At 34.6% G+C, this 21,753-nt stretch overlaps 2 long non-coding RNA genes across 10 annotated transcripts in view; one reads left to right on the top strand and one right to left on the bottom strand.

Moving 5' to 3' along the window:
• LOC137851120 (uncharacterized) overlaps positions 1-21,753 on the bottom strand; it is a 119,451-nt gene that overhangs the window by 53,651 nt on the left and 44,047 nt on the right. The gene's annotated exons all lie outside the window — the stretch shown is intronic.
• LOC137851118 (uncharacterized) lies at positions 325-14,682 on the top strand. Its single transcript, XR_011093006.1, has 3 exons — positions 325-426; positions 2,277-2,426; positions 3,089-14,682. It is a non-coding gene; the product is annotated as an uncharacterized lncRNA (long non-coding RNA).

Here is a 21,753-nt window from a genome sequence, read left to right as displayed (position 1 = left end):
AAAACTCTTCATAAGATTCTGATTACCAGAAGACACTTTAACATTTCATCTAAAGAACTGTGACAGCTTATTGGTTTAAATAGCTTTAGAGGATTCAAAGCAGAAGGGTGTAGAAAAGTGAATTTTTATTAAAAAGACCTTTTGGTGGGTTTGGTGATTTTAGTACCAAACACAATAGCTGCTCTGAGATAAGGAAGAAGGAAGGAAGGAAGGAAGGAAGGAAGGAAGGAAGGAAGGAAGGAAGGAAGGAAGGAAGGAAGGAAGGGAGGGAGGGAGGGAGGGAGGGAGGGAGGGAGGGGGAGGGGTGAAAAAAAAAAAAGTAATGTTTAAGACACATTGCTGAATTATTTTTGTTGGGACAAAGAAAGGAAGGAAGTTTTTACAAGCAATTTCCTGTGACATTTTCTTCAAAATAAGTAGTAGTAGGTAAGCCTTTATCAATGCTTATGAACCTGCTGAAGCCAATAGAGGCTATGTTTATGACTACTGCATGCCTGGTGACAGGATGAGGGGGAATGGGCTAAAGTCGTGCCAGGGGTGTTTTAGGTTGGATATTAGGAAGAACTTCTTTACTGAGAGGGTTGTGAGGCATTGGGGGCTGCCCAGGGGAAGTGGCGGAGTCACCATCCCTGGAGGTCTTTAAAACACATTTAGATGTTGAACTTAGCGATATGGTTTAGTGGAGGACTTGGTCAGAGGTTGGACTTGATGATCTTGAGGTCTCTTCCAACTTAGACAATTCTGTGATTCTGTGATAGTATGAATAACTGATCTAGGTAGTGTTCAAATGGCTTGATAGATATATTGCAAAATCTGTCATTACAAAGTGTTCATCATTACACATTTCTTTACTGAAGGCAGAAGACACCAAAATATTTGTCAGGAACCAAATATATTTCCTAGAATGACCTCAATGCACAGTAAAGTTTACTGGCTTGTTTCAGTTATAGTACCTACTGATCAACCAAATGACTTCTCCTATGAAAAGCTCACAGTGCAGTCACTTTCTTCCATGTGTGTGTTAACATTATATAGTGCTTTATCATTATCCAGGAGGTTGCATTCCAGGGCACTAAGCTCAGTAATATATGTGAGGGTCATTCTCCCTCTCATTTTCTTTCCATGACAAAATAATGTGTTCAGTGTGATATTTTCATTTGGTAAGATTCTTGTTCTTATTGTTTTGTTTTTAATATGTGCATACTGCTATATGTTTATATTAGGAAAAGTAAGATCTAGCACAACTTCTTGGCACTTGTTGAGGCTGCTGGTAATACTGAGCTTTGTGTACTTGAAACCCAGTGTCAAGGGTCAGCTCTCAAGACAGTTCTAAGGTGTCAGCCATTGTATTCCTCCCAGGCTCTAGATCACTTTTTCAGATTTGTCAGGCTGAGGCAACAGAGTGCCTTTGAAGAAAAAGGCACAGTACCTAAAGTAATTAAAATATTTGAAAAATAATAATAAAAAGTTAGAAGCAATGAAAATTTGGTTTCCAGAACTTGAACTTAATAGTATTGAGGGGTGATGTTCAAAATGACAAAAGATATCATGTAATAAGAGTATTTAACTCACCTGTGATTTTTTATGTTATATTATGTAGGTGAGCTGATGGGAGGCTTTCTATGAAAGAAAATTCATTATATATAAAGATAATTCATTATATATTTACTTTAAATTGGAATGTGAAAACAAATGCAGAAACTCTCTGTTAAAGGGAAAAAAAAAAAAAGTCTTCCAAATAAAATTCATGCAGCCTTATTCAATGAGTGTTTCCATTAGGTACACAGTACGGCAATGTATTTTTGGCTGTTTTCCAGTCATGTTGTGGTGCTCTTGTCCATTCTGCAATATGTTCAGAATCTGATCTATGCTACTGTTCTGTTTCCTGAGAGATTTTGTATATTTGCAGTATTTAAAAAGATTAAACTTTTTCATTTGAAGATATTAATATTGTAAAAATAAGTCCAAAATTCTCCAATGAAGAACACATGCAATTATAAAGAAGAGAAAATTTGAATATTTGATCTTTCACATATTCCTGGAATGACTCTTTTCATTCTTGAAGTGCTTATGCGTGTGTATAACTTTGTCCTTGAAAATTTTAACTCAGATTTATTTGCAAGGATGAAATAATGAGCAGCCATAAGTATTTACAGCATCAGATCTTAGTGATAAGTGGTTTAACTGTTCAGAAATGTCATTTTACTGTCTTTAAAGAGTGCTACTAGTTCACTCTACCAAAAGCTCTCACTTTTTTTTTTTTTTTTTCAAAATAGACATAGGGTTTTCTTCCCTGAGAACTCATTAAACAAAGCATTCCTCAGCTACCATGTTCTACCATGATGGAAAAAAGGCAAATTCTGAAGTCACTTCAGTCTGACAGAGCTTCCAGACAGTGCTACTCCTTTAAATAGAGAAGAGCTGAAGTAAGTAATTGCTTCCATACTTAAGTCATTTGTAAATCAAATTTCATATACGGACACATTTTATCATTTCTAGCACATCCTGTTTGACAAGTGCATAAGACTCATCTGGCTCTTCCTATTAACTGAATAGTGTACTTCTCATCACTGAAAAGATATTTGAAAACAGCAGTACCTTTGTTGTTATAGGCATTCTCCTTAAAGATTTGTAATTCCTCGTGTTGTTAGGAGTAAGTGATTGAAGTTGCTAAAGTACAGATTTTTATTTGGGGCATATTCTGAAATTATGCTCTTAATGCCATAAAGCCAAAACAAACAAACAAACAAACAAAAGGCAGTGGACAAGCTACCCTTAGAACTGAATTCAACAGGCAACAATTTAGAAAAGCATATAAGTCAGGGGGAAATATCCCCAGGCTTATTCTATTAATGGTAGACAATTTAAAGAGATGACTGAGGCTCATGTTAATTTTCATTATTATCATTATAATCACAATTGTTCTAATATCCTCATGTTCTGATATGTTTTTATCTCCACATCCTTTGTCTCAGTAAGTTGGAAATGTGAAAAGTTGCAGTGAAATACCGCAATACATTTCATTGCCTTTGCCCTTTACTGTGCTTTGCCATTTGATTGTCTGGCATTTTTTGACTCCCCTGTACAGGTCCAACAACTTTGGGGAAGAAAGTGGAATGCCTTCTGGAATGCATCGCCAGTCACAGTACTGAGAACATAAAAGGTTAAAGAACACCATTCAACTGTCTTCCATGGGCAAGGGTAGCTATTGAAACTTTCAAGTTTTGTTCTTGTGACAGAGTCTGCAAAGAGAACAGAAAATGCCACAACATGACTCCTTTCTCATGACAGCAGCTGTAACAAAAATGGGAAATAATACAAACAACCATTCTAGTCTTGAAATTTTTAGACAGTAGTCACTTCACCCTTCTTGGATTCTGTAGTGAAGAGCTGTCTGGCCTGTTCTCTTTAAATGAAAGAATTCACTCCATATCCTTAAAACGAAACTATCACAGTTAAGTTTGTTCTCTTGGAATACATGACGTCATCAAATCTGCTCTATGAAAAGTGACCATCTTCTAAAAGAAAAGCACACAATACAAGACTTACAGTTTGTATTTTTCTTGGTCTACCCTGAAAATAAAAATAACAGCATTTGTCCAAGAAGGAGAGGAACAACGTTTACAATTTGCATTATCAGATACCATTACTTCTTGAGTCAGTATTGTAATGTAGAAGAATAGGCATTGATAATTTTTAAATGCTGCTATCCAGTAGAATATAGAGTATATAACAATATAATACTCTTAAGAGCAAAGGAAAACATTTCAAAATTAAAAAATACAATGCTTACTTAAGCCACTTAGCTTCTTCTGTGCCTTCAAAATCTTTTAAGATAATGTAGTACCAGCATGCTATAAAGATTCTTCTATCTTTAGCTCTGGATAAGTCACAGTGCATCTTGTACTCTTCTGTTGGTCTCCAGCAATGCTATCCATATCCCAGTAGTGCATTAAGCAGTGTGTCTAACACGTGAAAGTGAACTCATCTGTCTATTGTATTCTTCTGTGTAACACACTGTTTTAGGAACAGGTTTTAAAACCTAAGATTTAGCAAGGGATGGGGACTTTATTAAACTGTTGTTAGTTATATATTTAGATAAATTCATGTTATGGTTTGAAAGCAAAACTGAGAATGTAACTCAATATCTGTATTTGTGAAGTTCATATTCATAAATCCATTGCCTAACATCCAGTTGAAGATATAAAGTGTTACCAAATCAGGCTTATTCTGGTTGATAAAGACAGTAATGTCTGCAACTATTTAGTGTAGGATAAGTGATGAAGTGATTGCAAAGCAATAGACAGCTACACCATAGGCAACCTGGTGTTAGGGTTGTACTACCATAGGGAGCAGCATTTAGGAGGCAAGCAAAAGCATACTTTTAAGGCTTTTTGAACATGCAATAAGGTGACATGATAAAGAAAAAAAGTGATGTCTAGATAAATTAGGGTAATATTTATCAGTTTGGGTTCAATCAAAGTAATAAAGTACAGCATTGTGAAAAAATAAAAAAATAAAATTAAAATTGCAATAAACAAAAGGGCTGTGAATGAAGGATCCTATGGCCTGAAGTAATTTTCTAAGTATTTCCAAGTCATTATTTGTCTTAATAGACTTAAATTCAAGCAGGCTAATACCACCACATAATTTCTCATATTTTTAGAAAAAATATAAAAGGAAAGCAGTTGGACATATCAAATCTGCAAGTATTTTTTGAGATGAGCATTATGCAGAGGAACCTGTTCTCTGCCTGTAAGGAAAAGAAACAGCTAAATTGTGGTATATGCACTGAAGGACTCTGACTGACCTCTTTAACTATATGTCATTATATCAAAATATATCAAAAAGTCTCGCTTTTGAAACCCATTGATGACAAGCAAAATCTATTTGTGAACCCTTTACTACAGAATTTTTGCACGCTTCCTATTTCAATACTGTTGGGAAAGCTTTTATTTGATTAACGAGACTTATTTAACTCTCTGTTATATTTGAAAGCACTTAATGGTTTTATTTAGCATTCAATCAAGGAAACAGGTTTGTCCAATAACATAACCGTATATACAATATACACAGGATGACCTGTCTTTGGAGCAACCATATTTTTGTAAAGAAGAATTTAAGTGTTTCGTTTGAACTGAATTGTTCTTTTGAAATACAGAGCTTTGACATACAGATCAAGATATTAGTTGAATACTTCTGAAGTAATGGCTTTCATTAATTTATAATACTCAAAATCAAAGGGTTTAAATTCTTGTTTTTACAAAAACTAACCTGATTTGGATAGTGCATTCAAAGCACACTTTATTTATGGATAAAGAAAGAATCTACAGAAAGGTATATATTACCTGTGTTCTCACTGATATAAGAACATTTTTGAGAAACCAATACAGCACAGGGGGAAAGAGAAAATCATTATAACACAAAATGTTGGCAAATGTACAAAATAAGCAAAGATGTATTGCTAAATTATTCATAGATACACAGACTTTAAGGCCAGAAAGTCAATTGTACCTCATATCTAACACAAGCAATGAAATTTCATATTAAACTAAAATGAATCTAGAAACAGCCTGTGTTTTCTAAAAAGTACCAAGAGTATCTTTCAGAAAGGCTTAAAGAATTCAGAATTGGAAGATCTTAATATTTTTCTATTTAGTTATCCTTGATGATGTGCACAAAAATATAAAAAAAATTAAAAAAAAATAAAATAAAATAAAATAAAATAAAATAAAATAAAATAAAATAAAATAAAATAAAATAAAATAAAATAATAAAATAAAATAAAATAAAATAAAATTTTAATTTGAGTATCTTTAAGAGCAACCATTTGGTTCTTGTTACACTGGTTCTTTTCTGTCCCAGACTGAAGAGCCTTTAGTACCAGTTATTTTTGCTTATATAGATACTTATATTCTATAGTCAAATCACTACTTGATCTTCTTTCTGATAATCTAAGCAAGTTGAACTTCATAAGTGTTATATTGCAACACATCAACTTGCAATCATTTCAGAATATCGTTTTGGCAGTTATAGGAACCCTATGTAACAGCAGAACAGCAGGTAAAAATTTCTGAGCTATTATACTTCAAACAGGAGAAATAGTATTCGGACAATTCAGTCTGTTGACTTAGTAAGATTTCAACTAAGCAATCTAAATGAAATAAGAAGGTGTCATGTTGAATATGTTGCAGAATTACATGCCTATTCTGAAAAATATTCTGGATGTATGTTATTACAATGTTAAATTAAACAATTCAAACAGGTAAGTCAGAAAATGAAATTACAGACAAATCTTTAAAGAGAGTAAAATTCACAGTGTGACAAAGGATGAGTGCACAAGTTAGCTTGCAACCAATAATTGCTGCTGCTTTGGGTAATTTAATTCAATCATGAATTTTTAGACAGTTCAACAGGTCCAAACGTTTAATTCAGGATCATTTCCATATTGACAGTTCTAGGACACATTCTGTTGTATATGCTCACCAGGCATAGATTTTCTTGTGATTTGTCAGTAACTTTAAGTGGCTTAGTAAACTCCAAGAGTGGTGCTTGAGTAATAAAAGAAAGCATCACTTGTCTTTAGTTGATGGCTACTGTGCTACCTTACGGAGATTAACATAAATCAGACAGAAGAAGGGAGGCCTCTGAGAGCAGGACACTACAACTGCAAAATGATAAAGCAGAAGAAAACCATCTCCTTTTGTTCTGTCCTTTTATTTTTATTTTTTTTCCTTTAGTTTCCTTTTCATTAATGATGGAGATTGGAAATTTTCCTGACAATCATTGGGATGTCAGAATAAAGTGCCTCACTGTCTATTCAGCTAAAAGAATGCTAGTTTAAAAAGTTTCACTGGTAATGCCATTCTGACTCAAGAAGAATCACAATGGATCAAGATCTAGTTTTTCAAAACAGGAAGAAGGGAGGAGAGTGCCAATAAACTTGGGACATGTGTAAATAATGTAGCACTAATTTTACACATGCAACTCCATTAAAGAAGTGTTATAGTTTTGAATGAGGAAAATTTCCAAGGAAATGGGATGGAAAAAATACAAATATCACTACTCATTCACTAGAAAAAAAGTATTTCAGTTCATAAACACAATCCATGTCTTGCAGTGGTTAATCTAGATTCTTGTTATTTTGCCCTTATTTTCTCTCACAGGATTACTGAACTATAAACTCTACTTGATTCTGAGTCTAAGAATCAAATAATTTTTCCAGTATGTGGGAACATGGTATTGGAATAAAGAAAGACGAGGATCATTTAGTCATGTTCCCAGAAATGATGTCAGCCATCTCATTTTGCCTTTAAGCATAGTTGCTTGTCCCAAAAAGTGCTTCTTCTAGTAGATTTTCTATTGATTTTGAACCTATACTTATTCATGAGTAATTTAGTGCACTTATTCCTATGCCTGAACTATTGCTTAGTTAAAATGTCTTCCCATACTAAAACAAGACAAACAAAAACATAAAACAAAATAACAACAAAACACTCTATCCTTTCTGCAGGGCATGGTAAGTTAAAATCATTATGTTAACACCTTTGTACATCTCTTAACTATGACTGCTATTTTTCGGATTGTTTTAAGAGGAATTTACAGATACTAATACACTGTAGTTTTAAATTGTACTAGAAGAGCACCTGGAGTACACAAAGAACCACAATACTAACATGGCAGCACAAAAAAAAAAAAAAAAAAAAAAAAAAAAAAAAAAAAGGAAAACTCAGCTTTTATTAAAATATTTTAACCATTGCTTCAGAAATTTTACCAGGTCTGTAGTAAAGCTGGTGATGTGATTGTAGCAGCGTTAAAACACCCTTAGCTAATACAAAACGCATGTTCGAGAAGCTATCTTGTGCTATATATCAGTTTTCTTTTACCCTTCCATGTACAGTTGCACTGACTTTAATACTACTTGAATATATTGCATACATAACATACTACCAATTTATAATAATATAGGATACCTTGGCTTCAGCACAAAGTATATATTGCTGCGTTTAAAATAATCCCTGTACATATTTCTAGTTGCCTGGGATATGTATCTACTTTGATGTAGCTAAGGCATCTGAGTATCCTTTTCCTTCTCAGGAGATGAAAACTAATCATCAAATTCTGCTCTGAGTTATATCTATGAAAATCCATTAGTTTCAATGGACATGCATTTGTGAGAACAGAACTTGACCTAATAGGCTGTGTTCTTCTTGTACTTGCATTTATTTTCCCAAATCCTAAAAAATGCACAAAGTCAATAAAAGCTAGAGTCAACAAAATAGATTTGGGAGATAATACCCATTCCACCAATGCAAACAAATATAAATAAATAAATAAATAAATAAATAAATAAATAAATAAAAAGCTTGAACAATCCTACTCATTTTAGCAATGTTCATTAACTCCAAGAGGAAAGTATCTGGAAAAATAAGTTATTCTAAAGAAAGAAAAAAAAAATCATAAAAGAAAGGTTTCTATGCCACAAAAAATGAAGGCAGCCACTGCAACAGCAATGGTAAGAGGTGCTTCGTCATCTCCCACTAAGCACAATAAACAGCAGGGATTTCTAGATAATCTCTTGGTTTTAGAAAAACAAATTCTTATTCTATTAATCTACTGTCATCATTGTTGCAAAAAAAATGATTTCAGTCCATACTTCAGAGCGAGAGAGATTACCAAGAAAAAGTCACTGTATTCAGGTCTTTTTCTTAAACTGGTGACATTATGACATTTGAAGTAAATAAATTGTGTGCCTTCTAGCTAAAATGTAACATTTCATGAATGACATTGACACTTTAGGTTCATTAGGGTTCGTATTTGATGATACTTTTGTACTTGGTGGGATTTACAAAATCTTTTCATTGATATTTTGAGTGTATTTTTTAGAAGTAGCTGCAGCTGGATAACAGTTATCAGGGTGGCCAGATCTGAAGTGTCAGTTATATTTTTTCTAACAAAAACATGGGGAACAATTGTGGTTCTTGAGTTGCAAAGGTAATTAATGAAAAGCTGATCTATCCAGACATTAAAAAAAATGTCCCAAACACATTGATTCCTCTATTACCTATTTCACAAATAATGAGACACTGAAACACACCCAATGTTGTCAAGGTTGAGAAGAATGTAGAACACAGCAGTAATAAGTCATCATTCATAAGCTATTTTTTTAGACTACATAGTGGGGGGATACAATAAATAGTTCAAAGAGAAGAAATACAAGCAAAAGTGTACATGGACAGCTAGACTCCCTGAAGACACACAAAAGTCTGTCACCACCAGCTTTAATAAGAGGCCTTTTTTTTTTTTCTGGCTAACACTGCAGTATATGATAATCTGTTACTGGCATGGCTTGTAATAGGTATTCTTCAAAATAAACATTTAATCCTAAGGTGGCACTCTGGACTCCAAGAAGCTAATTGGACACCAGAAAAAATGCAATGATGCGATGGACTGAGACGTCACAAAGTGTATTTACTATCGTAGTTGAAGATGTTGTCCAAATATTTCAAGACAAAGCAGTGCTTTCATGTATTTAGTCTAGAAGTGAAAGCAAGACTGCCAAGTATCTTTAAGTAAATTGAAGATTTGCTAAGCATGTTCTCCATATATATACAGTGGTAGTTTAACACTAATGGCTAGCTAAAGTCCACAGGGCTTCTTCGTCTGCTGCAGCATGGAGATCTGCTCTGCCGTGGAACCCATGGGCTTCAGGGGGACAGCCTGCTATACCAGGGGCCTCTCCACAGGCCCCAGGGGAACTGCTGCTGCCTGCCTGGAACACCTCCTACCTTCCTGCTGCACTGACCTTGGGGGCTGCAAGGCTCATACTCTGACTTCTCTCTCCCAATTGTTGTTGCACAGCAGGTTTTTTCCCCCTTCCTTAAATCTGCTCTCCCAGAGGACCAACCAGCATCACTCACTGCCTCAGCTCTGGTCAGCAGCAAGTCCCTTTTGGAGCTGTCTGGAGCTCGCTCTGATCTGACATGGGGCAGCTGCTGGGCTTTGCTCACAGAAGCCACCCCTGCAGCCCCAAAAACTTGCCACATAAACCTAATACATATGTATATACATATGTATAGGTGTTAAAGGAAAGGTTGGACCTGGTGCTTTGGAACATGGTTTAGTGGGTGACATTGGCAGTAGGGAAATGGTTAGACCAGATGATATTGGAGGTCTTTTCCAACCTTAATGACTCCATGATTGTATGATTCTATGTACTCTTACAAACAGTAACTGGGTGTAGTTTACTTCATGTATTGAGAAATAAACGATAGTTTAACACTTTTGTTAAGTCCTTCAGGATCTCACAAAGACCTAAATTAATATTATTTTTCCTAGAGGACTATGATAGCCAAAAATTGCAGTATCCAGCAGCAGATGAGGGTTTGTTGCTGTTTGTTTGTTTGTTTCAGTAAATGTTGTCACGGAATAAAAGTTTGTGTTTTTTTGTTTCTTGTTTGTTTTTTAAGTCTTAGAATGAACATCTCCCAGCAAAGAGAACTGCACGTCAAATTACAAGCTAGAGCAGTGCGTGTAGATACCCTGCTTTTCTGACTGCTGCTTTCCTGAACACTGATCCTTATGTTTAGGTCATAATTGTGTTTTTTGATTTTGACAGAATACGCTCAAAGAATTTCACGGTAGAGGTCCGAATTCTTCACCATTAACTTCCAAGGCTACCAGTTCATTTATCATTGACTTCAGATAGAAAATAGTGATCTTAACAGCAAAGTATATATTAGTAATGGCAATGGTACTAACAAGTACAATCAAAATAGCTACGGAAAATAGTAACTATAAATGTATTTAGCAGGGAGAATATAGTAAGCACATTCATTTTGATCTGCAAAGAAACTTTACTGAGGTTGTCTTTCCTGGTTTGTTTTTTTTTTGTTTTGACATACTGAGAGGCATCCTGGTAAGAAAAAGACATTACAGTGATAGTAGACACAAGCAGATTTCTCAAAGCAATAATAGTAAAAAATGGAAAACAATCTCAGTGTTTAAGTATCTCATCAGAGATCACACTGAACTTCATCTCTATGAATGCATTGCCTTTAAAATGGGAATTATATTCAAAACAATGGATACAAATAATATTTGGCTTGGTTGTGTTCAAACTACTCGACGTAACCCATTACGTTATTGCTGGCCAAAAAAAAAAAAAAAAAAAAAAAAGGTCTCAATTTTTTCTCATGTACCCCTGGTTTGATACTTTCTGAAAAGAAAAGCCTAATAGAAGTGATTTAAGATCGAGACTTTCTTGCCAAAGCTATAACTCTGTTCCCACAGGCAGGACTAAGATAGTACTTCTATGAAAGGTGTTGATGAACACAGAGGTATCAACATTTGTGACTACAACACACAAATTCCCTGACAGTCCCCTGTTGTTCTTTCATGTCATTTAGGTTATAAATTTCAGCAAAGGTTCTCCAGAATGACGGGGAGAGGAAAACTAGAAAATGTATTTATATTTTTTCCATGCACACAAACACATGATAATAAAGTATGTAAGCCATGTTTAATTTAATAAAGCCTTCATTTTTATTTGATTGTACATGAGAAATGTCCTGGGAGAAAAAGACCATCATTATGCTGTGGTTTTGTTCTTTATTTTTTTCGAAAATGTCAAGTGGAGAAACACTGTTTCACATGATTTTCAAGAAGCTTTCGTAAGGTAATAAGGTGCTTTTGTTAGTTAGTTAGTTTGTTTGTTTGTTTGTTTGTTTGTTTTTCCCAGCTGAGCTGAACAAGTCATAGCACCAGCATAAGGTTTTTCCCACGGAGCTTTCAAGTAGCTTTTTGTAGCAGGGCTGTGCAGAACATGAAATGAAGCATTAGCAGTGCAAAAAGCCTCTGTTAAGTCAGTAAACTTCTTTTCTGTGATTTATTAGTTCTTCTTTTTTTAAAGAAAAAAGCACATTTTTTATACTTTAGTTGTCTTTTCCACCATAGATTCAACTGCTTGTAGCCTCCACTTATGTGAATAACTCTCAAGATGTTTGTCACAGCTTGCTTTTTGTTTGAAATCAATGGTATAATTACTGCTGTACAAAAAAATTAAAAAAAATGTAGCACCACTTTCATGCAATGTCCCCTCTGGATACTTTTCACTTCTCTGCTTAACATTTATAGATGCTACTTTGCTCACATCTGTTGAAGTAATTTTTTGCCTCTTTTTCAGCTCAACAGCATTTTCCCACCTCCCTCATTCAAACATCATTGGCTGGTTTGTCTTCCACACATACAGGCTTCCAACAGCTAAAATCCTATGTTACTAGCTGAGAAACCTGCTGATTTGATTTGTCATGAGCGCATGGCACATATTCATTTGTACTGAATGCAAATTAAATATATTCTTATACACACTGGCAAGATTTCAGTTTTAATTCAAAAGCACTATGAATACTAGGGTAAGACTGTAGCTTTAGTTATAAATATGGCCCTATAAAACACACTGGATTTGGCCTTAACTCCTCAACCAGGGTTAACTGCTGGAATACCCAATTAAGTTCTCTGATATCTTTACTGAAATATCAGATCTCTTTTAAATATTCCCATTTCAGACTAACAAATGTCTATTTCATTTACTATTACATTTTTAGTATATAAATAAATAAATCCAAATGTAAAGAGGAAAAACATCAGGCAGTATCAGTGGTGTTATACTTAATATTCACTTAACTCATTGTGACTCCATAAATTACAATTTCCCACCCTTCCTGAGCTTTATCCAGTATCAGCTCTGTTTTATGAGGTAGTTTTATAGAACTTCTGTAGATCCTATTATGAAGTGGTGACTAGCAATAACTTCATCTCATTTTCTAAAGTAGAACAGACCTACAATCCTCCACAAATGCTTCAAGCCATTCACTCAACTAAGAAATTATTTAACCAAGCTTGTATATCAGAGTGTTTCTAGGTGGGTTGTATAAAAGTAATCAGTCTGCTTTGTTGTATTTTGTCTATAAACAGTCATTGTAGAAAGAATCTGAACTTGAACCTCAGTAATGTCCAGGATTTTCACTCGGCAAGGTGTGAAAAGTGTAACAGTGCTTGGGGTCAGGGTGTGTGTGGACTGAAGAGGTATGTATGTGGGGTATATGTTAATGCTCAGGAAAAGAGGAGGCTCTACTACTATGTAGGACAATACTTCTACTTCCATTGAAAGAAAATGTGAAAAAAAATCTAAACTTGGTAATGTTTTCTTTTGTTTGTTCGTTTGTATTTAATGTGGTAAAGCATCCATTGAAATCTGGATCAATGGCCTCAGATTTGTTTCTTTTTCAGTTTGATTGGAATCTCAAGTTGATTTTATAGGGATCAGAGTACAGCATAAGAAAAAATTTACCAGGTCTGGTTCTGTCTTTTGTGAAGATATGTAAAGCACAGTTCTTCAAACATTCCCTGATCTTTCTGAAAATCTTGCAGAAAATCAGCTTGATGCACAGTCACTTCATTATATCATCTGCTATAGTCTAGATCAAAATGTCTCTTTCTAAATGTTTAGTGGGGCACCTGAAGTGGAAATCTTAACATGGAGCAGACCATGTACATACTACAGTGTCACAAATAGAAGAAGGACTAACAATTACTATTGTTCCTCTTTGAAAAGAATATTGAGTCGTCAGTGTCTGTCTTTACAGTAGTACACAGCTCTGCAGTGTTACATTTTGCTTTCTTTGGGTAAGAGGGTTATTTTTATTTCTTGAAGCTTCCTACTTCAAATATAAGCTGGAATTTACTGTTGTACATCCATCAAAAAGTTTTTCATTAAACATGTTAAACTGCTTTCTAAAAAAGATGTGGTTTAATTTTATTTTAATTTTCTTTGAAAATATAGGTCTATACCTTCTGCATAGGTCATCGTTTGTGCTAGTCACACTTGCTAAAACTCCATATCATAGAATCATTTCTTTATCTTTCTTCCTGAGAGTTCCTTATTGGCAAGTCACAACAAACTGTAAAATTTGCTACATTTACCATGAACAGCTTGTGAAACATGTCAACTTTCTCTATAATTTTCACAGGGCTTTAATTATGAATCAATATGATGGTATGAATAGGGGTATTCATAGCTAATGCTTTCAACATGCAGTAAGCAATATTTCTATTACTTAAACATTGCTCATATCCACAGGCACTTCATTCTGGATTGCTTCTTTTGTGAATACCCAGGCATATGCATTTTACTCAATCTAATGGTCAAGTTAAAAAGGAAATGATGCATTTTCCATGGAATTTTACATTGCAAATAAGAATGAATTTTCTAACTTGAGAGTTGCAATTCTCCTGGGACTCTTTGTGACTGACACTATATTTTATCTGCACACTGAAACAACACACTTATCAAATGGAAAAGAAGAAGAAAAATTACAAGAGATTTGATCTTCTTTACAGCTTCTAATAGCAAAATACACTGTATGATTAATGAACCTGTCAACTGTAATGGGAAGAATATGTAACAAGTAACTGTGCATTACTTGTTTGTGATTTTTATCTTTTATAAATGCAACCATGTGTAGGGTGATAAGATTAACCCTTTCTACTTTTAAGTGAGCATTATATGCAAGAATAATACAATCTTTGCTGTTTGTCATCTTCTTTGTCAGTTCTCAAAGTCTTAAGAATTAGAATTTTCCCTAATTCCAAAATAACTGTATTATTATTTCACTTGGCATATATACACATCTATTAGATAAATTATTCACAGGGATGAAAGAAAGAAAAAGAAAAAGAAAAAGAAAAAGAAAAAGAAAAAGAAAAAGAAAAAGAAAAAGAAAAAGAAAAAGAAAAAGAAAAAGAAAAAGAAAAAGAAAAAGAAAAAGAAAAAGAAAAAGAAAAAGAAAAAGAAAAAGAAAAAGAAAAAAAAAGAAAAGAAAAGCCCACATATCTCACCTGTCTCTTTCCATTTAGTTCCTTATGCTTTGTACTGTGTAGCTTTTCTGTCTCGAACAATAGGGTTTTAAACATTTCTTCAGGATTTTTGTATGGCCTACCACAGGAGAGCCATGGACATACACTGGAACATGGCTGGCATCCCATGCAGCATGGCATGAGGGATTTATGCCATAGAAATCTATTTGAGCACAGAACTTTGAGAGGTCCTCTGTGCAACTTTGTATCCTTATCTCCTAGACTCTAGGAAGAATTGGGAAAAGAAACTTTCATGTCCCACTGAGCCAAAACTTAAGAAATCCTAACATTTAAACAGTTTTGGTTTGTCTCCTCACTACAATGAGAGCTTCACTGAAGTGGCAAGGCCTTGGCACAAGAGCCAAAACATGGATTTCTGGCAGTTTTCTCACCAGCTCTTGGCAGTGAATAAGAAGGGCAACATTTCCACATGTAAAACTCAGAAACTTCATCATGTGGTAGCCAGATATCTCTAGGAGGACTTTTAAAGAAAATAAGAAATCTTCCTGTCCTCAGAACAATGTCCAGTGCCATTAAAATAATAGGCAATTATTTATTCTCCTTCATTCACAATGTAGTTCTTGACATTTAATTTTATCATTTCCTTTAATTGGGTATCCAATTGGCCTTGGGTAACTTGGACCACCGAAAATAATATACATATATTCCAGATGTACAGAAACTCTGGATAGGGGAAGTGTCTGCAATCCGAATCAAATCTCAGTCTGTCACTTTGTTATTCAGAAAACAAAAAATTCTAATTATCTGATCAGAAAACAATAATATGGCTTGGTGTATTTGAAAATGGGTATATAATATATGAAAATAGTCAATTTCCCCTTAGCATCTGAGAATTCAGTTTTCCATTTTAAAATGTAATTCTGAACTAACATGCATGGTGATGCTGACATGGGGATGGGGAGAAAGATTTATTGTAGTACTGTGGAAATTGACAAAATTATCTGTGATAAATATTGAATGGTATAAGGAAAATAAATTTGTCACGATATACACCATTTGTTGCAATGCATTATTTATTGTAGTGTCACTTTACCAATTTAGCCTAGTAATGTTACCAGTGCAGGCTACAACATTCATATTAACTATTTAAAACATTCTTTAAAATCAGCCTTTATTGTCCTTAGCTGTCTTTACTTTTTCATTGGAAAAAAATAAAATAATAATAATAATAATAATAATAAAGTCTTATAAACCAAATGCCATGTTCCAAGTACAGTAACACTTATACAGAGAAAAGAAGAAATTTGTCTTATTCTTTGGCACCATGATATCTCTTTTGGAAACTTTCAGCAGTGCAAATTTTTACTAATTGTGCTGTTCTCTGTACAGTTATCCCATGTCTCTGAATTCAGGATAAATGTTAAACAGAAGAGAAGTGTCATATATGATTTCTGCTGGCTCCAATTTCATGTAGTATTGCATATCCAAGAAGGTTGTATAGTTCTTCAGAAGTCACAAAAAGACAAGGGCAAAGTAGGTCTATTATTGAATGGAAAAATAGCTATATGATGCACATGGAACTATCCAATGCCATTTTACCCAGACAAGAGTTTAAATATAAAAAGATGTTTAACACAATTAGTTTAAACAAGGGAATAGGTATCAGGTCAGAAAAGGAAATTAGGTTAAAGAAAAGACAAGTTTAGGTTAAATAGAGGTGCTGAGGTTCTATATTTAGTATTTTAAAGTATTACAAGAAACATTCTAACTATCAGAGATGCACAGAGAATCCACAGGGGAGGAACTGTCAGATAAAGTACCCATCTTGAAAAGGGAACAAAAGCAGTTTTAGGGTGTTGCCCATGAGAGAAAATAATACCTACAATCATTAGAATATAGTACAACCATCGTTGCTGTTATTATTGTTAAACAATCTATCTTTAAGTGTGGAGAGGATAAGATGACAAGAAACCATCAACACACAGTTTGAGGACATACCGTGTCAAGCCTGTATAATTTTATCCTGTGAGAGAAAAATTGCTGTTTTGATTGGTGGAAAGTAATAGACTTAATTTAGCTTGGCATTAGTAAAGCTTTTAAACCTGTCTAAACAAGATTTTAATAAACAACCTAGAGAAAAGAAAGATAGCACAGATGAATAGACTAGACAGAAAGTAAAAAAAAAAAAAAAAAAAAGGAAAAAGGACTCAACAAATTAAACTTGGAGGACAGACCAAGGATAATTCAGCAATCATAACATCCTTTTTGAAAAGAAAATTAGTACATTATGTACAAAGCAACAAAGCATGGTAAGAGATTTAGAAATCATAACATAAAGAAAAGTTGAAAAAAATTATGATTGCTTAGTCTGAAAAATTATTTTCTTGTAATACATATCAAGAAGACAAGGATCAATATTCTCTGTATACAGTGAGGTTAGGAGCAGAAGTAATTATCGTAATGTGTAACAGAAGACATTTGTGCTAGCTATTAGAAAAAATAAAATAAAAAGTCCAATAAAAAATTAGAGTACTGCTGCAGCCTTTAGCAATGGAACACAGTGATTTTAAGAGCCCCTTTATTAAAAGCTTTTTTAAAATAGTACATGTAAGCATGTCAGGGATGGCCTAGGTGTGACTCCTCAGTCTGGAAGCAGAGGAAGGGACTAGATGATCTCAACAATGCAATTTACGGGCATATTTTTATATACTCTTTAACTTCTGATTTATCTTCTAAGGCTTGCTTCTAACAGCTTTACAGGGCTTCAGAGGAGAGGTGGATGATCAGTGGGTCCATGAGAGAGAGCTGATATGATAAAATCATACATGATTCTACCCCTTTTGAAGCAGCAGTTGGAAGTTTAGGAGAGCCTTGGGCAACCTTGAGCAATCCATTGGGACTAGTACCCCAAAGAGGGCAAAGTGATGTAACTCCTCCCAGAAAAAAGAATAGTATCAGAGAAATTATAATGGATCAGACAATTCTTATGCTCAATTCTCAATTCAAAACTAATTGTCAATCCCACAGCTTTTGTCACAGAGCTACATTTGTATATCATTTGTAATCTCCAGTAAAGGAACTATTTGCAAGTGTACAAAAAAAAAAAAAATCCTATAGCTTAATATAAGTCAAGATATGTATAACTGTGTCTGTGCTCCATAGTCTAGGTCAATACATAGGAGCTCCACAGGCTGCCACAGCCGTCCAGCTCTTTCAGCAGAGCATACTGACACCACTTGCCTTCACAGGATGTTAAACTTGACAAGATATCAATGACATGATTTGTCTGCTCCAAATGTCCTGTAGCCAAACTGTTCTCTTCTATGTAAATGCTTACTGAAAGAAATGTCTTAAACTCTAGACTAAGTGTTGATGTCGCACTTCAAAGGCTGGAGAAATCAGACATTTACCAAGTTGTCGGAGTTGGTAAGTAGCAGTTTATTTTTAGTGCCTTCAGAATTGGCGTGAAATGCCTTCCCTGGCTAGCATTTCTCCTCTGACTATACGAGCAGTCAGTTAATATGTTAACATATTACACTTGCCAAAATAAAACTCCTAAACCGCACCCACTGACATTAATGATAGACTGTGGAAAGGTTATTAATAATCCAAGTTCAAGTTTTGCTACCAACTGTCAAATAAAGTGTTATCCTACTGAATTCATAATACAACACTGGAGTGAGGGAGTTCTCTGCATTTAAAAGATTTATTTGATGTAACTATATTAGCTTTTCATTGTGTATTTTATGTCAAATAGCATAAAGTTCTATTCTCATTTGTACCATTATTTGCTGTTCTGTCTATTATCCCTGGAGGAAAGAAATGGACTATGAACAACATCTAGCTATTCTTTCTGCATTTACACTTCAATATGTAAAGATTTTTTTTATTTTTCAAAGGTCAATTTACATGAGCATTTTTAAACACCAGCACATACAGTTAATTCCTCCCCCCTCCCCCCCCCCCCCCCAACCCCTTGTTTTTATGCTTGTTCATAATAAAGTTTACTCATTTGGAACCAAGTAAAGCTGACTGAGATTTATTTATTTATGAGTATTGTTTAGCCAGAAAATATAACTGTAAAAAAAAAATAGACAATTGGTGTAGAAATGCAGCAGTTACCAAACCTTTAGTGAGGAAATTCTGCAGTAGAATGCTTGACTTCTTAGCTTGGTAATGGAAACATGAATCTGAATTTTCCACATGCAACATCAGCGCTCAGACACTAGCTTGTTCTGAGTAGATATTTAACTCATCTCCAGCTCTCCTTTTCTACAGTTTAGGGATCATTAACTGGTTAAAAGTATCCTCTTCATTTTTTCTCTTCAATTTGCAGCTTGTGTTTCTGAGAAACTCTTTGGAGGAAGTGAGTAGACCTCTGTGGTACTTCTAAATACTGAGGCTATTCTAACACAATTTTCTTAGAAACTTATTTGGAAAATCCACCATTGCCTGTCAGGGAGCTGAAGTGCACTTACTCAAAAAATGTCCTGAGTTTGTTTCTTACATGAAACAAAACTGAGCAGCCTATTCCATACCCAATGTACCCGAGAACCTGTCAGCTAAAAGAAATCAAATCTCTGAAGGCATTTGTATACCAGAAGAAATAATAATAATAAAATAATAATAATAATAATTTTTTTTAAAAAAAGAGTTTACAATGAGTTTTCAAAATACTGTAATTTTCCAAAAATTCTCACAATTAAATCACTTTCGATTGTGCAGGCCAGATGTAATAGGTGAAGGAGAAAAAATGCAGAGAAATGTCATGCTTGCTAGTTTTGAATGAAGCACTATTGCAGAAGATATTCATCATTTAAAAAGTCTGCCACAACATTCTTCACCTACTGCACTACAGACATTGTTAGTGCTTGTGGATATTGGCAATTGTTACATACAATTACTCATGTTACTTTATAAAGTGCTCTGTAACTGCACTCTAGTGATTTTGACAGTGTTTCTGTGTCCGTTGGCTGTTTGAGTGTCTCATTGTATAACCTCATGATGTTGTTTTTGGAGCAAAGCTGTAAAATTGCAAAATGCACCAGAAATGTTCGTGTATTTAAGGTGACTCTGATGAGTTTATTTAACTTTCAACACATCCCTGTGAATACAAAACTTAGGTCCCAGCCATGAATACTCATCCACAGCTGTTATAAATTAATTTATGCTCCTGATGATGGTCAAGGCTACAAATTAAAGCATCAGAGAAACAAGTTATTTAATCATTTTAGGCTGTTTTCACCCCTCACTGTAATCTAATTTTCATATTTATAAAAATATAGGACAGACTGGATGCAACCTCATCGTAGACACATTCAGGTGTAGAACATTGACTTCGAAAGGCCAAAAATCACACCACTGGATATGACTGGATATATTGTTAATATAGAGCAAGTACTGCTTTCACACCTCCAAAGTGATAAAAATGTAAAATGTGAATTTGAACAAAAGGGCAATAAAACACTTCTGAAAAGTGTGCATAGGTTATATGTATTACATATGATGAAGAGATGAGAGCATTCTGGTTGCTGAAAATCTCCAGGTGTTTCCTAATTCTCTAAGTGGGCATTTTTGGAGCTTAAGAATTTCACACTTGACAGATGCAACTTCCTGAACCTTCTGGTAAGACTGTAGATACATTAGGGAACACCAAGAGCTAACATCAGCTTTTGTTTTTCTTCTTTTCACCTCATGCAGTGCCTTTCAGGTCATCTGCCTGCTAAATGCCTCCTCCAGATAGTCTATGAGGTTCAGTATTCTGTACATACAAAACAAAATTTATTTGGGGGTGGAAGGCACTGTAAAATTGTACAGGATCGTTATAATTTCAGGGACACCACCTTTGCATTGCTGTTTTTTGTTACAAAATACTTTGCTTAATACTTTACTTTGCTTAATGAGAGTGACTGCTGACAATTACTAACTAATTAAAGCAGTATTACCATAATATTTTGCCCTGTAATGAAGATGCCCTTTTCTGGAGTAGGTATCCAAATCTGGCTTTAAACAGATTTGATGATTCAAGAGTGGGTCTCTTTGTAAATGTTATTGAGTAAAAATAAGGATTGGCATTGATACACAAACTATCTATTAGAAGCAGTTCTTTACTCCAACTATCCATGCTGCTACTCTTACCTGCTGATATGTCATTCTTAGGAAAAAAGTCTGTAGTGCTTTGGACTTTAGTTTTGCTGGTACAGTAAAAAGACTTACAGGTTTACATTTAAACTAGGGATGCTCTCAGGCTTATATATCTTCAAACTACATACTTCATCCTTCAAATGCTTCTGGGTTTATTTTGATCCCAGACTTGCCCCTCAGTGACACAGACATCAGGGTAACAACAGGAGAGTAGCCTTCTGCACTCTTCAGCTGAGAGAAGATATGTCACCTAATAAAACATGAACAGAGCCCCTACTCCCTTATCATTGCACTCTGTCTTGGTGGCTAAGATGTGCACACATTCCAGATTTGTCGCTTAAGCACATTCCTTCACCTTTTTTTCCAATTTTATCACCTTCTCCCCTTCTCCTTTGCTTATATGGATCCATTTCTTCTCCTCTAGTCGGTTGTTCCAGTTCTCAAGAAGGGGGGGGGGGGGGGGGGACAGAATTAATTTCATTTTCAGCTTAGTAAACAAAGTCTAGGAACTGAGCAGCAAAAAGCATTAAGTTTCAGTCATAATTGAACCAAAGTCATAAAAAAGTGGTCTTTCTAAAAATGTGCTTGAGAATATAAAAAAATGCTCACACTCTAGGAACTACAGCAAACAGAGGGCAGCATTTTCATGACTGTCATCTTCAAACCCTTCAACAGCATTGCCTTCTATTCTAGCAATAGGCCAGACCCAGAAAGCTGCTGCATGAGTACATC

This window comes from Anas acuta, chromosome 2, assembly GCF_963932015.1.
Source record: "Anas acuta chromosome 2, bAnaAcu1.1, whole genome shotgun sequence".
Lineage (NCBI taxonomy): Eukaryota > Metazoa > Chordata > Aves > Anseriformes > Anatidae > Anas > Anas acuta.
Note: the sequence above shows the minus strand (reverse complement) of the source record. Positions and strands in the feature narration are given on the sequence as shown.